This window comes from Bombina bombina, chromosome 10 (genome assembly GCF_027579735.1).
Source record: "Bombina bombina isolate aBomBom1 chromosome 10, aBomBom1.pri, whole genome shotgun sequence".
NCBI lineage: Eukaryota > Metazoa > Chordata > Amphibia > Anura > Bombinatoridae > Bombina > Bombina bombina.
Window position 1 is genome coordinate 46,747,116 of NC_069508.1, and position 22,564 is coordinate 46,769,679.

General features: G+C 37.6%; 1 protein-coding gene across 2 annotated transcripts in view; it reads right to left on the reverse strand.

Moving 5' to 3' along the window:
- The window catches only part of BCAR3 (BCAR3 adaptor protein, NSP family member), a 176,291-nt gene extending 159,057 nt beyond the window's left edge, over positions 1-17,234 (reverse strand). The window contains exon 1 of one of the 2 annotated variants that reach the window (XM_053694036.1): positions 17,023-17,234. The gene's annotated coding sequence lies outside the window, so the exon portion shown is untranslated. The remainder of the gene's footprint in view (positions 1-17,022) is intronic. The other variant, XM_053694035.1, reaches the window with a different exon arrangement.
- Between the last annotated feature and the right edge of the window lie 5,330 nt (positions 17,235-22,564).

Sequence of the window (22,564 nt, forward strand, 5' to 3'; positions counted from 1 at the left end):
TACCTGGGTGCAGCTTCTTTTAGCCCAGTAGTTGCACCCAGGTGGTAAATCGCCATAGAAATTCGCCTAGAAGCACAGGCGCGCTCCCGAGTGCAACAATATACATTAGTAATAGGCGTAATTTAACAGCCCGACCTACAAATACGCTCAGTTTCATATTTATCATTGCTTTGCGCTGATAGGGAACTGCAATTTCGGCTTCAATTGCGTGTTGTATATTTCGCCATACAGACTGAGGCGAGCACCATTATAATACAGGCTTTTACATCTTGTGATGCAGTACTTTCTTCTTTTAACTAATTTTTCAAAGGCTTAGTGCCAAGAAGAGACTTATTGCCAGAAATTTGCGCTTCCACTGCTGCATATGGGTACCAACAGTTTATTTATTTTTATATATATATAATAATGATGGATTGCTTTGTGTTGTTACAAAGTAAATTAGGAAACAGAGAACATTTTTTTAATTTGTATTTATTTTTTTGCTCTTTGTTGTTATCTTAAAATAAATACATCTAGCAAGCTGATTTGCAGGCAAATTCTCTTCCTTCCTTGATAATCAGCCTATCTGACTGATTTATCTTGAAGACTTAACTGTGGCTCTCTTGAAATCATTTGTTTAGTTACACCTAAAAGCAAGTCCTTTCACATCCTCTCATCTTCCCAAAGGCAGGAAGAACAGATGCTGGTTATGTTAATTGTGACTTCTGTTTGTCAAGTCAGATGAAAAAATTGTGATAAACTGTGTGTCTGAAAACAAGAGCTCAGACAAGACAAGCCTCTGTTAGTAGCATTTGTGTTACAGATTGATTATTCATGTTGTTCAGTGGTAATTCAACACAATAAAACCCTTTTAAAAATGATTAGAAAATTATAGATTAGAAATAAAAATGCTCTGTTGCAAAACACTTAAAGGGACACTCAAATCAAATTAAACTTTTATGTTTCAGAAAGATTATCCAATTTTAAAGACACTTCCATTATCAAATTTTTCAGTCTTTTTATATGCACATTTTCTAGGGGGACAAAATCCTACTAAGCATTTGCACAAGCTCACAGGGTGTGTATATATATATATATATATATATATATATACATATATACACACACATACACACACTAGTCTGTGATTGGCTGATGTCTGTCACATGATGTAGGGGGCAGGAAAATAAGAGAAAAAAATAATAATTTGTCAGAAGAAAAATCTAGCACTTGTTAAATTATGCAATTGTACCCTAACCATAATACTTTACTTTTCTTCAATGGTTTAACCCATCCTAAAGGGTTAAATAGTCAAAATCTTGCACTTCACTGATTTAAATAGAGATATGGAATCAGGAACAGGCATATGTACATATGCTGCAGTCACCGGTTCTATCATCATCATTCAACTATAGTGTACAATTTTAAAGAGACTTCCGCTTTTTTCCGTTATCAAAATGTACTGTGTGTAGTTGGTATCGTTATTTGAATAAAAAAAAATTGTACCTAGATAATCTCAGGAACAGCAATGCACTACTGAGAATTAGTTGGTGATTGGTGACTTCACACATGACTTGTCATTAGCCCACCAGATGTGTTCAGCTAGTTCTCAGTTGCTGCTCTGGAGATGACTTTACCTTGGCGTTTAACATGTAGTTATATACAGGCAATATTGCAATAATAAAATGCTCTAACACATTGGAATATTTTCTTTTTTGCCCTTAGCAGATAGTTGCAATATAAAAAGAGGGAGCAAATTACTGTGCTTTAAATCAGCCAGTGAGGGTTTTTTCCCCCAATAATAATAAAAATGCTCCAATTAGTCACAGCATATTAGTATTACACAAATGTTCATGGTAACTGTTTGTTTAACCCTTGCAAGGGGTTAACCACATAACTAATCTGTGCACCAGATCTGTCCTGAGCAGGTCACACCTTGTGGTTATGTAGATATGCACATCTGATTGGCTCACCAGCTGTGTGTCTTGGTCAGGAACAACACTATATTACAGTTACTGAGTGGAATTTTCACTATGCATAAAATATAGCATTACTGCAATAACAAAATGATCTAATTAAAAAAGGGACCTTCTACTCCATAATTTCTATTGTTTAAAAAGATAATATCTTTATTACCCATTCCCCAGTTTTCCATGACCAACACAGTTATATTAATACACTTTTCACCTCTGTGATTACCTTGTATCTAAGCCTCTGCAAACTGCCCCTTATTTCAGTTCTTTTGACAGACTTGCATTTTAGCCAATCAGTGCCGACTCATAAGTAACTCCACGGGCGTGAGCACAATGTTATCTATATGGCATACATGAACTAACACCCTCTAGTGGTGAAAAACTGTCAAAATTCATTCAGATAAGAGGCGGTCTTCAAGGTCTAAGACATTAGCATATGAGCCTCCTAGGTTTAGCTTTCAACTAAGAATAGCAAGAGAACAAAGCAAAATTGGTGATAAAAGTAAATTGGAAAATTGTATGCCCTGTCTCAATCATGAAAGTTTATTTTTGACTAGACTGCATTAATACAGTGGGCAAACTTGTAATAAACTCTCTAACACATGGATTATTCACATTTGTATTATCTTCATTAAGAAGTGGTAAAATTAGCAAAAAGTATATGATCTGAGAGTTCCATTTAGGTCTCTATAAAGCATGAAATTTAGTCCAGTGATTCACAACCTCTTATGTTAACCCCTTAATGACCGACGATGTACACCGTAGTCCTTAAACAAAAAATACAGTTAATGCCTGAGGACGTACCGCGTACGTTGTCGGTCTTGGAAAGCAGTGGCAGCTATCCTGATTGCTTCCAGCTGCTTTCCAGTTATTGCAGTGATGCCTCAATAGCGAGGCATCCTGCAATAACCTCTCTTATCCCTCCGGTGCAGAGAGAGCCACTCTGTGGCCCTCTCTGCACTGGACATCGATGGCCGGTATCGTTGGTGGGAGCCAGTCTGGAAGGCGGGTGGGCAGCCATCGATGGTTACTATCAGTAAGAGGGGGGCGCGCACGCGTGCACTGGGGGCAGCGGGCGGGTGCGAACCGCTACACTACAGAAAAATGTTGGTCAATAAGTGGGAGAAAGGGGGGGAGGTTTGGTCTTTTGGGGGGAAGCTACACTACAGAATTTTTTTTCATGTATTTTATTCTAAACTTGGTACCCAAGATGGCTCCCAATAAGGCAGAGGGGGAGGGTTAGAGAGCTGTTTGGGGGGGGGGGGGATCCTACACATCAGCATATGTATATATGCTTAAAAATTTAATTTATACCTTTTATTTTAGTACTTAAGATGGCGGGGACAATTGTGGGGTGGGGGATAGAAGAGGGCTGTTTGGGAGGGATCAGGGGGTCAGGTGGGAGGCTGATCTCTACACTAAAGCTAAAATTAACCCTGCAAGCTCCCTACAAGCTACCTAATTAACCCCATCACTGCTAGACATAATACACATGTGATGCGCAGCGTATTTTTTTTTAATAAGATATGATGAAAATAATGGTATCTTTAGAAAGTCCATTTAATGGCGAGAAAACCGATATATAATATGTGTGGGTACAGTAAATGAATAAGAGGAAAATTACAGCTAAACACAAACACTGCAAAAATAGCCTTGGTCCCAAACGGACAGAAAATGGAAAAGTGCTTTGGTCATTAAAGGGCCATTATACACTCATTTTTTTCTTTGCATAAATGTTTTGTAGATGATCTATTTATAAAGCCCATAAAGTTTTTTTTTTTTTTTTTAAATGTATAATTTTGCTTATTTTTAAAGAACATTGCTCTGATTTTCAGACTCCTAACCAAGCCCCAAACTTTTATTTGAATACCGTCAGCTACCTTCTCCAGCTTGCTCCTGTTTGCGTTAAGGGTCTTTTCATATGCAAAAGAAGGGGGAGGGGGGAGTGTCTTATTTACCACTTGCAGTGGGCTTTCCAACTGCCTTTTCAACAGAGCTAAACTGAAAGCTTCTTGGTAAGCTTTTAAACCATTTTATACTGAATTTTTATATCAGTATCTGTGCATATTATTCTTTATAGTAGTGTCTATTACATGCAGTTATATGAAAATGAGTGTATACTGTCCCTTTAAGGGGTTAAATGCCACAGCGCAGTGGCTAAAACCACAATTTTACTAAGGGATCATTGCAATACATTTATTGAAAGACAATAAATCATAACTCTGAAACTGATCCCTTAAAGGGACAAGCTACACCAAAATTTGTATTATTTAAAAAGATAGATAATCCCTTTATTACCCATTCCCTAGTTCTGCATAATGAACACAGTTATATTAATATACTTTTCATCTCTGTGATTACCTTGTATCTAAGCCTCTGCAAAGTGCCCCCTTATTTCAATTCTTTTGATAGACATCCATCTTAGCCATTCAGAGCTGGCTCCCTGGAACACCGCGTGCGTGAGCACAGTGTTGTCTATATGACGCACATGAACTAACACCCTCTAGTGGTAAAAAAAACCTGTTAAAATGCCCTGAGAGAAGAGGCGGCCTTCGATGACTTGGAAATTAGCATATGAACCTCCTAGGTTTAGTTTTCAACTAAGAATACCAAGAGAACAAAGCAAAATTGGTGATAAAAGTAAATTGGAAAATAGTTTAAAATTACATTATCTGAATCATTAAAGTTTATTTTGAACTAGACTGTCCCTTTAAAGCTAGTTTGATAATGGAACACATGACACAGTCATATTTGTTGGCAAAATGTACTGCTCTCCATTGATTGGTTTATCAATCTGCCACGTTTCAGCTCAGAGGAGGCACATTACTTATCTGCTTAGGTCCAAATCATATTTATCTTGGAATGTAATAACAATGATTTCATCTTTAAATAATATGGACTTCAAAATGTAGTAAAGGTTTTGATCCTCCAGGATTCCCAAGGGACAGTAAAGTTCATGATTCAGATAAAGTGTCCAATGTTAAACAATTCCAATGTAATTCTATGCTCTTTGCTATGTGTGTGTCTCATCAATAGTGTGTGTATTTGAAAAGGGAGACCTGACCTCTATATCTACCCTGTTCATATTAATACCTATGTATCTGCCCCTGCTCACATAAATAATCATCTGTAACTGCCCCTGCTGAAGTGAATACCCCACACACCTTTGTAGGAGTTAAATACATTGGGGTTAATCACAATCCTTAATAATGCATTTACACAAATCCTCAGACTTTAAAGGGACAGTTAACTTGAAAATTATTATTGTCTAAAAAAAGATACATAATCACTTTATTACCCCATTTTCCAGATTTGCATAACCAAAACTGTTACATTAATACATTTTTTACTTCTGTGATTATGTTGTATCTAAGCCTCTGCAGACTGCCCCCTTATCTCATTTTAACCAATTAGTGCTGGTTCCTGCATAACTCCACAGGAATGAGCACAAAGTTATCTATATAGCACACATGAACTAGCAGTGCCTGGCTGTAAAAAAAGCTAATAAAATGCACTGAGATAAGAGGCAGCCTGCATGGGCTTAGAGACAGGCAGATATTTAAAAGGTTTAGATAACAATGTTGGTTGTGCAAAGCTGGGGAATGTGTAGCAAAGATGCTTTCTATATTTTCAATAAAAAAAAAAAGTAGATTGGCTAAGATTGCTCATAATTGACTCAACAGCTAATAAGTGGCAGTGCATAGCCTCACCCGAGCCCAACTTCAACAGTGTATTTAACCTTTCTGTAGCCATTAAACATGTTTTTAAATGACATTGATTTTGACAGAAGATAAAAAAATCATAAGCCCCATAAATCTGCCCAAACGTTTCTAAAAGTGTAAAGTTATTTTGTTTGTAGGATATCCTTTTCCCAGGCATTCTTTTAGTTCCCCACAATAATAATGGCACACAAAGAAAAAAACTTATATAGCTATTCTTTTTAGAAAGTAATGTAATATGGACAGGTAAATGTCTGAACATATTTATAGAAGAGAAATCAAAAGAAACAAAAAAAAGGTATAATCATTTTTAATGTTAGTTTCCAATCTAACATGTTATGCATCTTAAAGGAACACAAGTCAAAATAAACTTTTATGATTCAGAAAGAGCAGCCGTTTTAAGACACTTTCCAATTTACTTGCATTATCACATTTTGCACAGTCTTTTTATATGCACACTTTCTGAGGAACAATATCCTACTGACCATATGCACAAGCTCACATGGTATACATATACTAGTCTGTGATTGGATGATGTCTGTCACATAATACAGGGGACCAGAAGATAGAAGAATACATTTGTCAGAAAAAATAATTTATATTTGAAATTCAGAGTAGGTGTTATTGCATTGTCTTTTTATTATGCACTGCTACTGCATTTATTAAAAGGAAAAGCCTGTTACTATAAATGACACCCAGTGGATTCAGTGTTATTTGTAAATTACCTGGAAGGTTAACCTTTTAACGCCGTTATGCCGTTCTATTCCGTCATATTTACACTGGGCTTTAAAGCCGTTATGACGGAATAGAACGTCATATCAAACGGCTGTCCTGAAGCCTTCTGCGCTTCAAGGACTTGATCGCGGTCTGGAGGGCGTTCCTAGGGTTGTAGGGACGCCCCCCAGATGCGATCCAATAATTGAAATCTCGCGATCGTATGCACGATCGCGTAGTTTCAATTTGTCTACATCGGAACAGGTGTTCCGATGTAGACACTTTAACCCTGTCACGAAAGGGTTAAGCAATCTTGTTGAGTATTTCAACCATTTGACCTTTTTTAAAAAGCACACGACCCTCCGGCCTTCCTAATGATCTCTTGATTATCATCTGGGCTTAGTTCCACCACCTCTCCATCAGGTGTGGGATTTGTATAGGAGAAGGAATGTCTCCTGTTAGCTGCAGGAATACCACAGTCTGAAATATGTGCAGCATTCCAAAATGTACCCTGAACCTCATACAGATCTGAAGAGGCAGGTGGATTCTTCAGTAATCTGAAAGCACCAGGGGGTGAGAAGGACATAAAAGCACAAAAATAATGCTCTAATCTAAACCATTAAAGTTTTAAAGGGACATGAAAGCCAAAATTAAAACCTTTGTGGTTCAGATACAGCATGCAATTTTAAAGGGACAGTCAAGTCCAAAAAATGTTTAATGTTTCAAATAGGGCATGTCATTTTAAACAACTTTCCAATTTACTTTTATCACCAATGTTGCTTTGTTCTTTTGGTATTCTTAGTTGAAAGCTAAACCTAGGAGGTTCATATGCTAATTTCTTAGACCTTAAAGGCAGCCTCTAATCTAAATGCATTTTAATAGTTTTTCACCACTAGAGGGCATTAGTTCACGTGTTTCATATAGATAACATTGAGCTCATGCACGTGAATTTACCATGGAGACAGCTATCATTGGCTAAAATGCAAGTCTGTCAAAAGAACTGAAATAAGGGGGCAGTCTGCTGAGGCTTAGATACAAGATAATTACAGAGGTAAAACGTGTATAATTATAACTGTGTTGGTTATGCAAAACTGGGGAATGGGTAATAAAGGGATTATCTATCTTTTAAAACAACAAAAATTCTCGTGTTGATTGTCCCTTTAAGACAATTTTCAATTTACTTCTATTATTAAAATTTGCTTTGTTCTTTTGGAAGCCTTTTTTTTTTAAAGCATACCTAGGTAGGCTCAGGAGCAGCAATGCATCTGGGGTAGAGTGACCATATTGCCGCTTTAAAAAGGGACACATATGAAAAATACATGTGTCAGGGTTTTTATGCAAAACTTTTCTTTAAACAGCCCTGACGCATGTATTTTTCATATGTGTCCCTTTTTAAAGCGGCAATATGGTCACCCTAATCTGGGAGCTAGCTGATGGCTACACAGATATGCCTCGAGTCATTGGCTCATGAGCAGCTATGTCCCAATAGTGCATGCCTGCTCTGGAAATGACTTTAAAGTTATATGCAAGTAATAGTGAAATAATACAATTTTACAACATTAAGGCATTTTCTTTTTGTACCCTTAAGTCCCTTTAAAGGGACAGTATACAGCATTTTTTTATATAACTGCATGTAATAGACACTACTATAAAGAAGAACGTGCACAGATACTGATCTAAAAATACAGTATGAAACCTTTTAAAAACGGACTTAGAAGTTCCCAGTTAAGTACTGCTGATGAGGTTAGGCTGGGACACCCACTAAAATGGGCTGAGAAAGCAGGAAGAGCAAACACTCCCCTCCCCTGCATATGAAAAGTTCCATTAGACAAACAGGAGCCGCAGGAGTCTCTATACATCAGTATACATCTAAAACGTTGGGTCTTGGTTAGGAGTCTGAAAATCACACTATAATTAATTTAAAAATCAACAAAAACTATACATTGTTACAAAAACACTCCCAGACGGGCTATATAAATGGATCATCTACAAAACATTTATGCAAAGAAAAATCTAGTGTACAATGTCCCTTTAAGGTATCATTTTGTTAGTAAAATAATATGCATGGTTTTGAAGTCCATGGACACACCCCATTACTGTGGGGAAATATAAATCAGCTAATACATTAATCCGGCAGTCTCTGTGTAGCACGCCAGTAATCTGAATTCTACAGGACCCACCTCAACCAATCAAGGGGCAGTAGATACAAAATACCTCAAAATTTTCAATGGTAAATTACAGGAAATACAGGCAATGAAAGTTAATTGCACTTCATTTTTATAACACAAAATTAAACATTTTACAGGGAGTTACTTCCCTTTAACATGGTGTGAGAATTTCCCACGTGACATGAGCAACACACAGCTAACTATTCATTTTCTGCACAACAACATAAAGAACAATGTTGTCTAAGCAGTGACATACAGCCCACTTCTCCAGGCGCTGCTAAATGTGCAAGGATGATTGGAATGTTGCCTCCTCCAAATGTCTCCCATTCCAAGTGGGAATCATCTCAAGACCCTCTATCAGAGCAACAAACCGACAATAAACCAGATGGTCTGAGCAATGTGCAGCCCTGGGACAACTTCAAATACAACTTGCACAAAAGCTTATTTGTGAGGGCACTAAAACCTTTGCTATCAGAGGGGGCAGCAGCCCATCTTTACAACGCAGGAGGGTGTATCCCCACGTCCCATGAGTTATACACTTGTGTCAAGCCGCAGCTCATTAGTGCCAGCCTATAAGGAATAGCAAATTACTACTAAAGAGACCATATTGTACAATCACAAAATGCAAAAAATTAAATTGAAATAGAAAGTCACAATTCAACTTCATGATTGAGTTATTTAAAGGAACATGGAACTCAAAAATGCTCTTTCATGATACGATTTAAATAAATAAATAAAAAAAAAAAAACTTTCCAATTTACTTCTATTATCAAATTTGCATGGTATCCTTTGTTGAAGAAGCTGCAATCCTCTACTGGGAGCTAGCTGAATAAGTAAATGGGAACGTTGTTTAAAATCGCATGATCTATCTAAATCATGAAAGAAAAAATGTGGGTTTCACGTCCCTTTAAAAATTAACTTCCAATTTTCTTTGTTGAAGTGCATACTGAGGTAGACTCAAGAGTGTGCATGTGTCCTGAGTACTTTATGGCAGCAGTGTTTGCAACATAGTTTGAAAGTGTTACAAACATTATTGCAAACACTGTTTCCATATGGCGCTTAAAGAGATAGTCTAGTCAAAATTAAACTTTCATGATTCAGATAGGGCGTGCAATTTTAAATAACTTTCAAATTTACTTTTATCATCAAATTTGATTTGTTTCCTTGGTATTCTTTGTTGAAAGCTAAACCTAGGTAGGCTCATATGCTAATTTCTAAGCCGTTGAAGGACGCCTCTTATCTCTGTGCATTTTTACAGTTTTCCACAGCTACACAGAACTAGTTCATGTGTGCCATATAGGTAACATTGTGCTTATTCCTGTGGAGTTATTTATTACTCAGCCCTAATTGGCTGAAATTCAAGTCTGTCAAAGAAACTGAGATAAGGGGGCAGTCTGCAGTAGCTTAGATACAAAGTAATCACAGAGGTAAAAAAAGTGATTATAAAAAGTAATATAACCGTGTTGGTTATAAAAACTAGGGAATGGATAATAAAGGGATTATCTATCTTTTTAAACAACAATTCTGGAGTAGACTGTCCCTTTAAGACACATGTAAACTCTTGGTATCTTTATTTGAAAAGCAAGAATGTAAGCTTAGAAACCAGACCATTTTTGGTTCAGCACCAAAAATGGTCCGGCTCCTTAGCTTACATTCCTGCTTTTTCAAATAAAGATAGCAAGAGAACAAAGAAAAATTAATAGGAGTAAATTAGAATGTTGCTTAAAATTGCTGCTCTGTCTGAACCACGAGAGAAATATTCTACCACCTATACTGAAAATATGAAACTTTAGGTATTCATCATAGAAAAGATGTGTAAACAAGAGGTAGCAATGAAGTTCTCAGTGGGGGAGGGGGTGGTGGTTGAAGATATATGTAATAAAAGTTTCCTTTTCAATTGCTCTCTCTAAGCATTGGCTGTTGTGTATAGACAGAAAGTAAAGATAATAATCCCTTAATGTATAGAGAGGTAGATAAGGTTAGCTATTTCTGCAGGTTCAGCCCATTTATACGGGCATGCTCTTGAAAACAATGGATTTAGGGTTTAATTAGCAAAAACTGCTATTTCATATACAAAAATAACCACAAAGGAGTGATTGCCAATACACGTTATACTCTGCAGCGGCTTTAAAGTCATTGGGAGCACATTTTTGGGAAACCTATTTTACAGTACAATGTCCCTTTAAAGGGACATAAAACAGGTTGAGATCTGTGCATATCCTAAAAGAGCTTATTAATTAAAAATAGTTTGCATAAAAAAATTGTTTCAAAATTGCTGGCAGGTATTTTAAAATAATTTTCAAAAATAGGCAAAATGAATTACATAGCTAAGCTGCCTGGTTAAGCCCCCCCCCCCTTTATTAGTGTTTAGACACAGGCATATTTCATATTTCAACTGAGTTCACAGCTTCTAGGCATGCTCCAGCAGATAATCACTGTGCACTTTGTATTCTACCAAAAGAACAATAGATATAGATACAGCCAATAGAAGGAAATGTGTGGGGGGAGTTAGAGCTTTACAATTCAGAAACTGAAAAGAAAGGGTTAAAGGGACACTTGAACCCAATTTTTTTATTTCATGATTCAGATAGAGCATGCAACTTTCTAATTTACTCCTATTATCAAATTTTCTTCGTTCTCTTGCTATCTTTATTTAAAACGGAAGGCATCTAAGCTTTTTTTTTTTTGGTTCAGACCTCTGGACAGCACTTTTTTATTGGTGGATGAATTTCTCCACCAATCAGCAAGGACAACCCAGGTTGTTCACCAAAAATGGGCCGGCATCTAAACTTACATTCTTGCATTTCAAATACAGATACCAAGAGAATGAAGAAAATTTGATAATAGGAGTAAATTAGAAAGTTGCTTAAAATGTTATGCTCTATCTGAATCATAAAAGAAAAAAATTGGGTTCAGTGTCCCTTTAATGGCGAGGCACTGCAGTTTAAATTTGCAGGTAAAGTGATTAAAGTGCATATTATATTATTGTGTCTCTATCCCAGCTTTTTTTATGTCCCTTTAAGTCAAGATGTTCTCTCTAATGGATTATTCAGAAGTTGTGAGACCCCTGTCCCTTATTACAGCTTCAGATGTTTGCTTTTCAGAGCCCTGTTTTTCTTTCCTGTATCTCTCATCAGCTGATCTTTGAAGACTCACTTTGATGCTGTTAAAATGTGGGCTGGTTAAGTATTTTTATCTCCCTAGAACATCACAGAGTGTTGATTTGAGTCCTGAAAAGGATTTTCCTTTTGTCAAAGGGACGTTCTGTCATCTTTACAGCAAATCCCCCCCCCCATGTTTATTTAATTCTTGTAAAGAGGTTAACATTGTTAAAGGGACATTCTAAAACAAAAAACATATTCTCTAATTCATTAGAGCATTGGACCGTGTCATTTTTTGGATTAGCGAGTCAAGCTTTGCAGGGTTTAAAGGGATACTAAGGGCTAGATTTATCAAGCCCTTGCGGCAGCAAGTTCTCACAAGAACTTGCTCGCCGCGATTTATCAAGCAGCGGTCACCAGACCGCTGTTTCCCTAACTTCTTCGCCACATCTATTCTGGCGAAATTCAATCTCCTCGGTCGAGTCCGACCGAGGAGATTGACAGCTCCTGCCCGCGCGTGATTGGCTGTGGGCGGGCAGGGGCGGGATTGCACGCGAGCGCAATATTGCGCTCGTGTGCAATGTTAATTACCTGCGGGTAATTGCGCCCCGCCACAGGCGAGCTGAGGCGTACAGGGGCGCGTTTACGCGCCCTTGTATGCCTCAGGGTTGATAAATCTAGCCCTAAACCCACATTTGTTTCTTTCATGATTCAGATAGAGCAGGCAATTTTAAGCAACTATCTAATTTACTCCTATTATCAAGTTTACTTCATTCTCTTGCCATCTTTATTTGAAAAGCAAGAATGTAAACTTAGGAGACAGCCCATTTTTGGTTCAGCACCTGGGTTGCACTTGCCGATTGGTGGCTTAATGCACCCACCAATCAGCAAGCGCTATCCAGGGTGCAAAACCAAACATGGGCCAGCTCCTTAGCTTCGATTCCTGCTTTTTCCAAATAAAGATAGAAAGTGAACGAAGAAAAATTGATAATAGGAGTAAATCAGAATGTTGCTTAAAATTGCATGCTCTATCTGAATCATGAAAGAACACATTTGGGTTTAGTGTCCCTTTAAACACAGGTAAATTCCAACTGGGGGGCCACAACCATTAAAACTAGATCAGAGCAAGGTTGGTCAACCAATCAGGAGCATGAACACATTAAACACTACCTGGGTTCTGGATGGAAGCTGCATTGCTTACAGATCCCAAGAGGGACGTTACCTAGGATAGAATCGCTAGAGCAATAACAATGTCCCACTAAAGTTAATACCCTGCTCCAATGCATTGCAATTTTTGAGAATAAAACAACAGGTGAGCCAATCGCAAGGAGCATACACAGGTATTCCCTGATCACTGCCAGGCAATATTCTTCTCAGGATTAGTACTGCACTGTGATAAGCATAGGATTTTAATTATATGACCATTTGCCTAGGAAAAACAAGTATTTATTTTAAAAAGAAGCAATAGTTTTATGTTTAAGGGACATTCCAACATAAAATGAAATGCTCCTTTTCATTTGTTGTTAAAGGGACATGAAACCCAAATTTGCTTTGTTTCCATGATATTCTTTGTTGAAGAGGTTTCTGAGTACTACATGGAAGGACATAGTGCTGCCCTCTAGTGCTCTTGAAAATGGATAACATTTTTGCAAAACTGCTGCCATATAATGCTCCAAAATGGTTCAGGCTCCTAAGCTTATGTCCCTGCTTTTCAACAAAAGATACCAAGAGAGAACAAAGACAAATATGTCACATGTTCTATCTGAACCATGAAAGAAAAATGTTCTGTTTCACATCCCTTCAAAAGTATTAAAGTTGCCCTCTAGGCAGATCTCTATTCTGCTCCAGATGAAGATACAGCCAGGGACTGGAGCATACACAGTTATGCCTCCTTATTTGCTCACCAGTTCTATCCTTATCGTGAGTGGCACAGGTGTACAAATATTGCACCCGTTGTGTGCCTTATACATAGTAAAAAAATAAAAAAATGAATTTGTTTAAAGGGACAGTACACTGTAAAATTGTTTTTCCATAAATGTATTTTAAATGACTTGTTATACCAACTGCAGAGTATAAAATATTTGAGAAATTGCATTTTCGGGTTTATTTGTGTATCTGAAGTAGCTGATTTTGTGCTTTGAAACCACAGCCTATTACAATGGGTTGAGCTTCAGGTAATATCAGATCTCATTATGTTATCACTTATGTACACAGATTTGCTTCCTTATCTTATATTTGTCTGGAACACCAAAGCTCAATACATAGAGAACAATGGAGAATTATCATTTTATTACTTAACTATCATGCCCCCACTGAGGGTGTAATCTCTTCTGCTGACTGTGTTTGTTTACTTAGGCTTGTCAATAGCGTATACGCCAGTATCAAAACTTTCAGTATAGGTTGGGAAACCCCAAGCTAAATCAGCTATTTCAAATGCTGAAATATGAGTAAAGGAGCTACTTGCAACCAATTTAATACACCCTAGCAGGTAAAAAGAATCATTAGGAATAATTTAAAGGGGAGAAAGTTTTTGGGTGAACCGTCCCTTTAAATATAAAAATGCAGAGATTGTCCTTTTTTAAACAAGCCCCATTCTTGTATATGTCCAACTAACAAACGGTGCCAGTAAGGGGAACGTAAGTGTAATGTGCAGAAAGAACAAGAAGGCATGCTGAGCTAAATGATGCAGGGAAACTTCCCATAATATTGCAACTAATGCTAGTAAAATTGTTACAAGCTACCCTATTGGTTATCTTTGTTTAGTTAGAAACTGGAGTAAGCAAGGCCTTCTAGCATGGGGGAATCACATGACAGTCTGTAACCCAATAGACGGACCCACCCCTTAAAGTGATTTTTATTTATGGATGCTGAAAACGCCCCCCTCCCCGGTCCTTTAGCCAACCTGCTCTTGGAGTACTGATTCTTGCCTCTGCTATCTAAACCTTATCTGGGTCCCGATAATATTCAGTAGAGTCGCAGCCAAGGGTAGGAACTAGGGTGACCATATTGCCGCTTTAAAAAGGGACACAAATGAAAAATACATATGCCAGGGCTGTTTTCAGTGCTGTTTAAAGAAATGTTTTGTACAAGAACCCTGACATATGTATTTTTCATATGTGTCCCTTTTTAAAGCGGCAATATGGTCACTCTAGTAGGAACTGGCATATACTGTAAGTACCCAGCCCATGGAACACAGCAAACATTATACTGCAGCCTCTCTTCCTAAATGTTTCCAATTAGCAGAGAAAGTCACATGACTTCAGAGCAGGTGCACCCTTCTTCATATGACATCAGTGTGGCATTACATTATATAAGCCATATTATCTGGGGGGGGGGGGGGGTTATATTTTAACACCTTCACTACCACACAATGGAGAATTTAAATTGATTTAACAGAAATTATATCACTATAAATAAAGTAGTAATACACATGACAAAGGGCTCACTATATTAAAATTAAAGGGACAGTCTACACTAAAACTGTTATTGTTTAAAAAGATAGATAACGCCTTTACTACCCATTCCCCAGCTTTGCACACCAAACAGATATATTAATATACTTTATAACATTTAAGCCTCTAAATTTCTGCCTGTTTCTAAGCCACTACAGACAGCCTCTTATCACATGCTTTTTGTATTTGCTTTTCACAACAGGAGACTGCTAGTTCATGTGGGCCAGATAGATAACACTGTGTTCACGCCCGAGGAGTGACTTAAGAGTTAGCACAAAACAGTACTAAATGCAAGTCAATAGATTATAAAGATTATAAATAAAAAATCATGTGATCAGGGGGCAGTCTGCAGAGGCTTAGATACAGAGGTAAAAAGTGTATTTATATATCAGTGTTGGTTATGCAAAACTGGAGAATGGGTAATAAAGGGCTCATCTACAAGCTTCAGCGAAGGTGTAAAATGAATTGTAACCACAAAAACTAGCAAGGTGTTAATAAATAGCTGCTAATCAGCATCCTCTCTACAAGGGGATTGTTTGTTTAGCAACTGGGTGTCACATGGTGTTTGTGGCTGGTGTAGGGTCAGCGCATTCCCCCAACACACAGTTGTATACTATGAGCTGCAGTGAGGCAGTGTGTTCAATAGCTGCTATTAATATGTATGCGCAAGAGGCTGAATATGCAATTACTACTACAGATGCAAACACAAGTATATAAGATACACAAGAATCTTTATACAAAAGCAGATGGTTCATACACAAGTTTGGAGGCTGAGAGAATATTAAAGGGACACTCTACTCAAAATTTTTCTTTTGTGATTCAGATTGAGCATGAAATTTTAAGCAACTTTCTAATTTACTCCTAGTATCAAATTTTCTTTATTCTCTTGGTATCTTTATTTGAAATGCAAGAATGTAAGTTTAGATGCCGGCCCATTTTTTGTGAACAACCTGGGTTGTCCTTGCTGATTGGTGGATAAATTCACCCACCAATCAAAAACTGCTGTCCAGAGTACTGAACCCAAAAAAAAGCTTAGATGCCTTCTTTTTCAAATAAAGATAGCAAGAGAACGAAGAAAAGTTGATAATAGGAGTACATTTTAGAAAGTTGCTTAAAATTTCATGCTCAATCTGAATCACAAAAGAAAAAATTTGAGTACAGTGTCCCTTTAACAATAAACTTTTTGTATTATGCTAATTTATTATTGTCATCTGCAAACTCATTTTTATGGCAAATTACCTATAATTAACACATTATACCACTGATGAGACACAATTGGGTCAGGTCATTAGAAACAATAATGACAGACTAAGATTTGCTTAAATGTCTGCACACTTCAAAAAAAAAAAAAAAATGTGTACATTTAAAATGAATTGAACACATTTCCCACAAAACTAGTATAATATAAAAATAATATTTTGGAATCAGAAATAAGTCAAACGAGTCTGAGCTGGTCCCCTAGAGATAAAAACTGTGTCAACTGCATAAAGGGGTCACAGAGTAGAACTTGACAAATTAATATCAAATTTAAAAGCCAACCAGAAAATTGAGCAACTGACTGCACATTTTTTAGGAGCAAATAAAGTACTAATAAATACATTTGTAAAGAAATAAAACAAAACCATTGTTGTTGTTTTTTTTAACCCTTCTTTAAACTACACATATGTAATAGCAGATATCTTGTGAAGTTCCATTAAAGTCCTTATTTTTAAGAACTTCATAAAACAGAGATGGGGGGGGAGCACAGTATAACTGCAATAAAATAAAACATTAGGGATATTCTAATCCTATTGAAAAATTAATCAATATTTTTTTTTTTACATTATGCATCATTGAGGTCCATGCAGATTTTTGTTGATAACTTTACAATCTGATTGGAATAAATACTCTCCCAGCTGGTGTAAGCAGGTACTTACCTGGGGTTGTTGCAGGTACCCAGTGCAGCATATGATCCCAGCGCCTGTCTGTCTCTCTCCCAGATACAACCAGTCCCCCTCACTGGTATCACTCATCCCCCAGTTGTGCAGAACCAGTAAACCCTCCGCAGCCAGAGCCCAAAGCAGCTGCACAGTCACTCACAACCGAGCACAGAACTGTCTCCCTCCGCCTCCCCTGCCAGCCACACCCCTCCCTGCCTCCCCTCTGCTTACAGTGAGGGGCTGGTGGCGGCTATTTACTTGGCATGACCTCCCCCTGCCCCTCTGCAGGAGCAGCTTCCCTGCTTTTGAGTGTGTAGTGAATGGAAATTAATCTTCTACACCAACTATTTCCTCTCCAACTCTAGAGCTGAGCTACTTTATCCATAAAGTATATATGTAACTATAACATATGGGCATAGGTAACTAACACGTGATAATAAACCTGGGTTGAGAGAGCAAAATGTGATTTATAACAGAATAATGCTGAGGTGAAATATATGTACATGTAATATGCAATAGCCACAGAGAAATGCTGAAATAATATGTACATGTAATATGCAATAGCCACAGAGAAATGCTGAAATAATATGTACATGTAACATGCAATAATAATCCAGGGGTGAGAGAGCAAAATATCATTCTAATAACAGAATATGGCTGAAATCTATGTATATGTAAAGTAATTACCCAGGGGTGGGAGCAATATGTGACAGAATAAGGCTGAAATATTTGTATATATGTAACATAATAAGTAAGGGATGAGAGCAAAATTCTTAAAGGGACAGTCAAGTAAAAAAAAACTTTCATGATTCAAATAGGGCATGTCATTTTAAACAACATTCCAATTTACTTTTATCTCCAATTTTGCTTTGTTCTTTTAGTATTCTTAGTTGAAAGCTAAACCTAGGAGGTTCATATGCTAATTTCTTAGACCTTAAAGGCCGCCTCTAATCTGAAAGCATTTTGACAGTTTTTAACCACTAGAGGGTGTTAGTTCATGTGTTTCACATAGATAACATTGAGCTCATGCACATGAATTTACTGAGGAGTGAGCACTGATTGGCTAAACAGCAAGTCTGTCAAAAGAACTGAAATAAGGGGGCAGTCTGCAGAGGCTTAGATACAAGGTAATTACAGAGGTAAAACGTGTATTATTATAACAAAAATTCTGGTGTTGACTGTCCCTTCAACAGAATTCTTCGAATGCACTACTATTCTTACACAAATGTTATTTGGTAACTATGCCATTATATACAGTAGAATTTTTCTGACATATTTCAAAAATTTACTTTAATTATTTACCCTGTATCATGTAACAGCAATCAGCCAATCACAGACTCTTGTATGTGTAGACTGAGAACTTTTGCACATGCTCAGTAGTAGCTAGTGCTTCAGGAAGTTTGTACATAAAAAGACTGTGCACAGTTTGATAATGTGGAAGTAAATGGGAAATTCTCTTAAAACTGCATACTCTATCTGAATCAGGAAAACTTAAAGGGATACTAAACCCAATTTTGTTCTTTTATAATTCAGATAGAGCAGGTAATTTTAAGCAACTTTCTAATTTACTCCTATTATCAATTTTTTTCCGTTCTCTTGGTATCTTTATTTGAAAAAGCAGGAATTAAAGTTTAGGTGCCGGTGTTCTGTTGAGAACTCCAATCTGTCGAAAACTCCAATCTGACGTCACTTCTGGTATTTCCATACATCTGATTGGTCCTTGTCCAGTGAGTGACAGGATTCACAACCAATCAGCCCTATAATCGCCTATCTTCACTATCTACTTTGCCTCCGCCTGGGGGGTTCAAGGGGGGCAAAGCCCCCCTTGTAAACCTCATTCCCCAAGGTTTACTTGGGGTGTATGCCAAAGGGTCTGCGTTGGCCCCCCAGACAGAGGCAAAACAGATATTAAAATAAAAGTCACCGGTAGTGACATCAGATTGGAGTTTTTGACGAATTGGAGTTCTCGACAGAACACCGGCCCATTTTTGGTTCAGCAACCTGGATAGCGCTTGCTGATTGATGGCTATATTTAGCCACCAATCAGCAAGCTTTATCGAGGTGCTGAACATAAAATGGGTCGGCTCCTAAGCTTGCATTCTTGCTTTCTCAAATAAAGATACCAAGAGAACGAAGACAATTTGATAATAGGAGTAAATTAGAAACTTGATTAAAATTGCATGGTTTATCTGAATCATGAAAGTTTAATTTTGACTAGACTATCCCTTTAAGTTTGTGGGCAATTGGGGCACATTTATTAAATTAACCAGAGATCTGATCTCTGGTTAATTTTATAGGCGCTAATTGCTACCGCGACCGAGTTCACTGTAGCAATAACCAGCCATTACAATGGCTGGTTATTTATCGTGCGCCCGCAAACAGGCAAATTTGACGTCTGCGGATGCTCTATAAATTAACGCTCCACTTGTAATCTAGCCATAAATACATATGGTACATTTATATCTGTTTATGTTATCTCTAGTACAGCAATATCAGGTGTGTACGCAGGAACATGCATTCTTTTTAATGTGTAATACAGTTTAAAATGCAGTCTTTTAGATGAAAAAATAAAAATGACTACAAGGTCCCTTTACGTTATTATGTGCAGCCATTGTACAAAACATTCAGTCATCCAAAATTATTTTTTACTGAAAAGACCCTTTCTTTTTTACAGACACAAACAGCCGTACAATTTTGATAATTGCTTACTGAGTCACAATAAAAGTTTTTGAAGTAGAAAATCCTAATGAAAAAAGCAGCAAATTATACAAAATTAACTTTCTCTATAGCAACCTTTGGAACAAATAAATCATTGGTAAGTGGGTGAACATTTCACATAATTAAATAAAAAAAGAATTGCATATAATTCTGTAAATGTAATGCACTAAACTGTATACGCACAACACTTGTAAGGCTGCAAAAAAATATGCTCTAAGAGATTTAAGGGACAGTCAACACCAGAATTTTTGTTGTCTAAAAAGATAGATAATCCCTTTATTACCCATTCCCCAGTTTTGCACAACCAACACTATTATATTAATACACTTTTTACCTCTGTAATTACCTTGTATCTAAGCCTCTGCAAACTGCCCCCTTATTTCAGTTCTTTTGACAGACTTGCATTTTAGCCAATCAGTGCTGACTCTTAGGTAACTCTACATGCATGAGCACAATGTTATCTTTATGACACACATAAACTAATGACCTCTAGAGGTGAAAAGCTGTCAAAATGCATTCAGATAAGAGACGGCCTTCAAGATCTAAGAAATTAGCATATGAGCCTACCTAGGTTTAGCTTTTAACTAAGAATACCAAGACAACAAAGCAAAATTGGTGATAAAAGTAAATTGGAAAGTTGTTTAAAATTACATGCCCTATCTGAATCATGAAAGTTTATTTTAGACTTGACTGTCCCTTTAAATACAGAGTTAAAGGGACACTGTACCCAAATTTTTTCTTTCGTGATTCAGATAGAGCATGACATTTTAAGCAACTTTCTAATTTACTCCTATTATCAAATTTTCTTCATTCTCTTGGTATCTTTATTTGAAATGCAAGAAAGTAAATTTAGATGCCGGCCCATTTTTGGTGATCAACCTGGGTTGTTCTTGCTGATTGGTGGATAAACTCATCCTCCAATAAAATAGTGCTGTCCAGAGTTTTTTTTTTTTTTTTAAATTCGTTTTTATTAAAGGAATAGAGTGTTACAACATTTTCACGTTGATCATGTTACATATAGACAATAATCACTTCAAATGAACAGTTGTGCAGTTACACGGCTGTTTGAGATCCAATACACAGGTGTGAGCATTCAGGTGTGAGTGATCAAGAGTCGTTGTAGGAGAGGCATATCTCAAAGGTAATGTCCATATCTCGGGCCTCAGTTTATTATTGCGCACTCCATTCCTTAAAAATATATTTTTTTTTAAACACTTAAAACATATGAATTAACTTTCTACAAATACAAATACAAATACAAATACTTTGACCAGGTGTCCATAGGTGGTTTAACTGTGAACAGTTTCGTATCCAATGGGAGATAGATAGGAGAGGTTGGATAGGTTGGATAGGTTGGGGGGGGTGGTAAAAGGGGAGTGGACGGAAAGAAAAAAAATTTCTGATTAGGTTTCTCCTCTCTCCCTCCCCCCCCCCCCCAGGCCCCCCCCCCCTTAGAATAACATCACCTCAAAAGATTCTCGATTCTGTGTGGTCTGCCCCGCGTGTTCCGCCCCTCCTCCCATCACTATCTGTTGCATTGCTTCCAGGTGAGCAAAAGGTTTCAACACCTGGTTTCGAATAGCTAGGTCCAATGAGTCTAAGAATGGCCGCCATTTCCTCAAGAAGGGGCGCAGTCTACGTTTTGTGTCTAGTCGGACATCATACTGCTCCACAAAAAGTTGTTTAAGCAGCAGGTGTTTCAGTTGTGTTACTGTTGGGGCCTGTCTAGTTAACCATCTTGTGAGAATGCATTGCCTAGCTAGGATAATGTATAATGTAAGGAATTTGTGTATTCTTTTGTGTGAATCTTCCCATTTTAGCATGAAAATTTCTATCTCTGTTATTACTGTTTCTATGTGTAGTGTAGTTTTAAGCCAGTATTGACAGTGACTCCAGAACCTCCTAATCCTCGGGCAGGTGTAAAAGTAATGGTGAAGTGATGGAGCCTCTGAGTTACATTTAACACATCTATCCAAGATTGAAGCATTCCATTTTGATAGTCTATGAGGTGTAATGTAGTCCATATGTAGGATTCTAACCTGTGCCTCTCTGTGTGACACTGCTAGTGTCGCTTGTTGTACGTGTTCTAGGCTTTCCTTGATGTCTTGTATCGTTATTTCTGTTGAACAGTCGTTGTTATACCTGGCTGCTATGTCGCTTAGGATCTGGGACTCCCCTTGTTGTATCAGTCGTGTGTATATATGGGACAAAGAGAAGGCCCCTACCCTGAAAAGTGTTTGTGAAACTGCGAAGGGTGATGCATCCCAGAATCCTGCGTTAGAAGATTGCATTGACGTTATATAGTGGCGCAGTTGTAAGTAGGCATAAAAGTGTTTGTTTGGGATTTGATATTTATCTCTTAAGTCTTGGAACGACCGTACCGTGTGTTGTAGTGTGTCTAGCGCGTCACCAACCGTTTTGAGGCCAGTTCTGTTCCAGATTCGGAATGGTCCTTGATCATTCCCGGCTGGAAAATCTGGGTTTCCGATCAACGGGATGTATTTTGGTGAGGGCATGCCCGTTTTCAGGTATTTATGGATTTTTTGCCAAGCCTTAAGTGGGTCTGCGTAAAGTACATTGTTGTGTACCCCCGGCGGGAGCGTCTTTCGGTCCCCATATGGTAGATAAGATAGCGCCACAGGTGTCGCCATCGCCTTTTCAAGGCTGGCATCGCCGAAATGACCTGTGTTTAATTGCCAGTCCATGACCAGACGGGCCAGTGCCGCCCAGTTATACAGTCTGAAATTCGGGAGATCCAGTCCACCCGCCGAGTATGGAAGTTGCAGTTTCTCTATTGCTATTCTCGGTTTGCCCTTTTTCC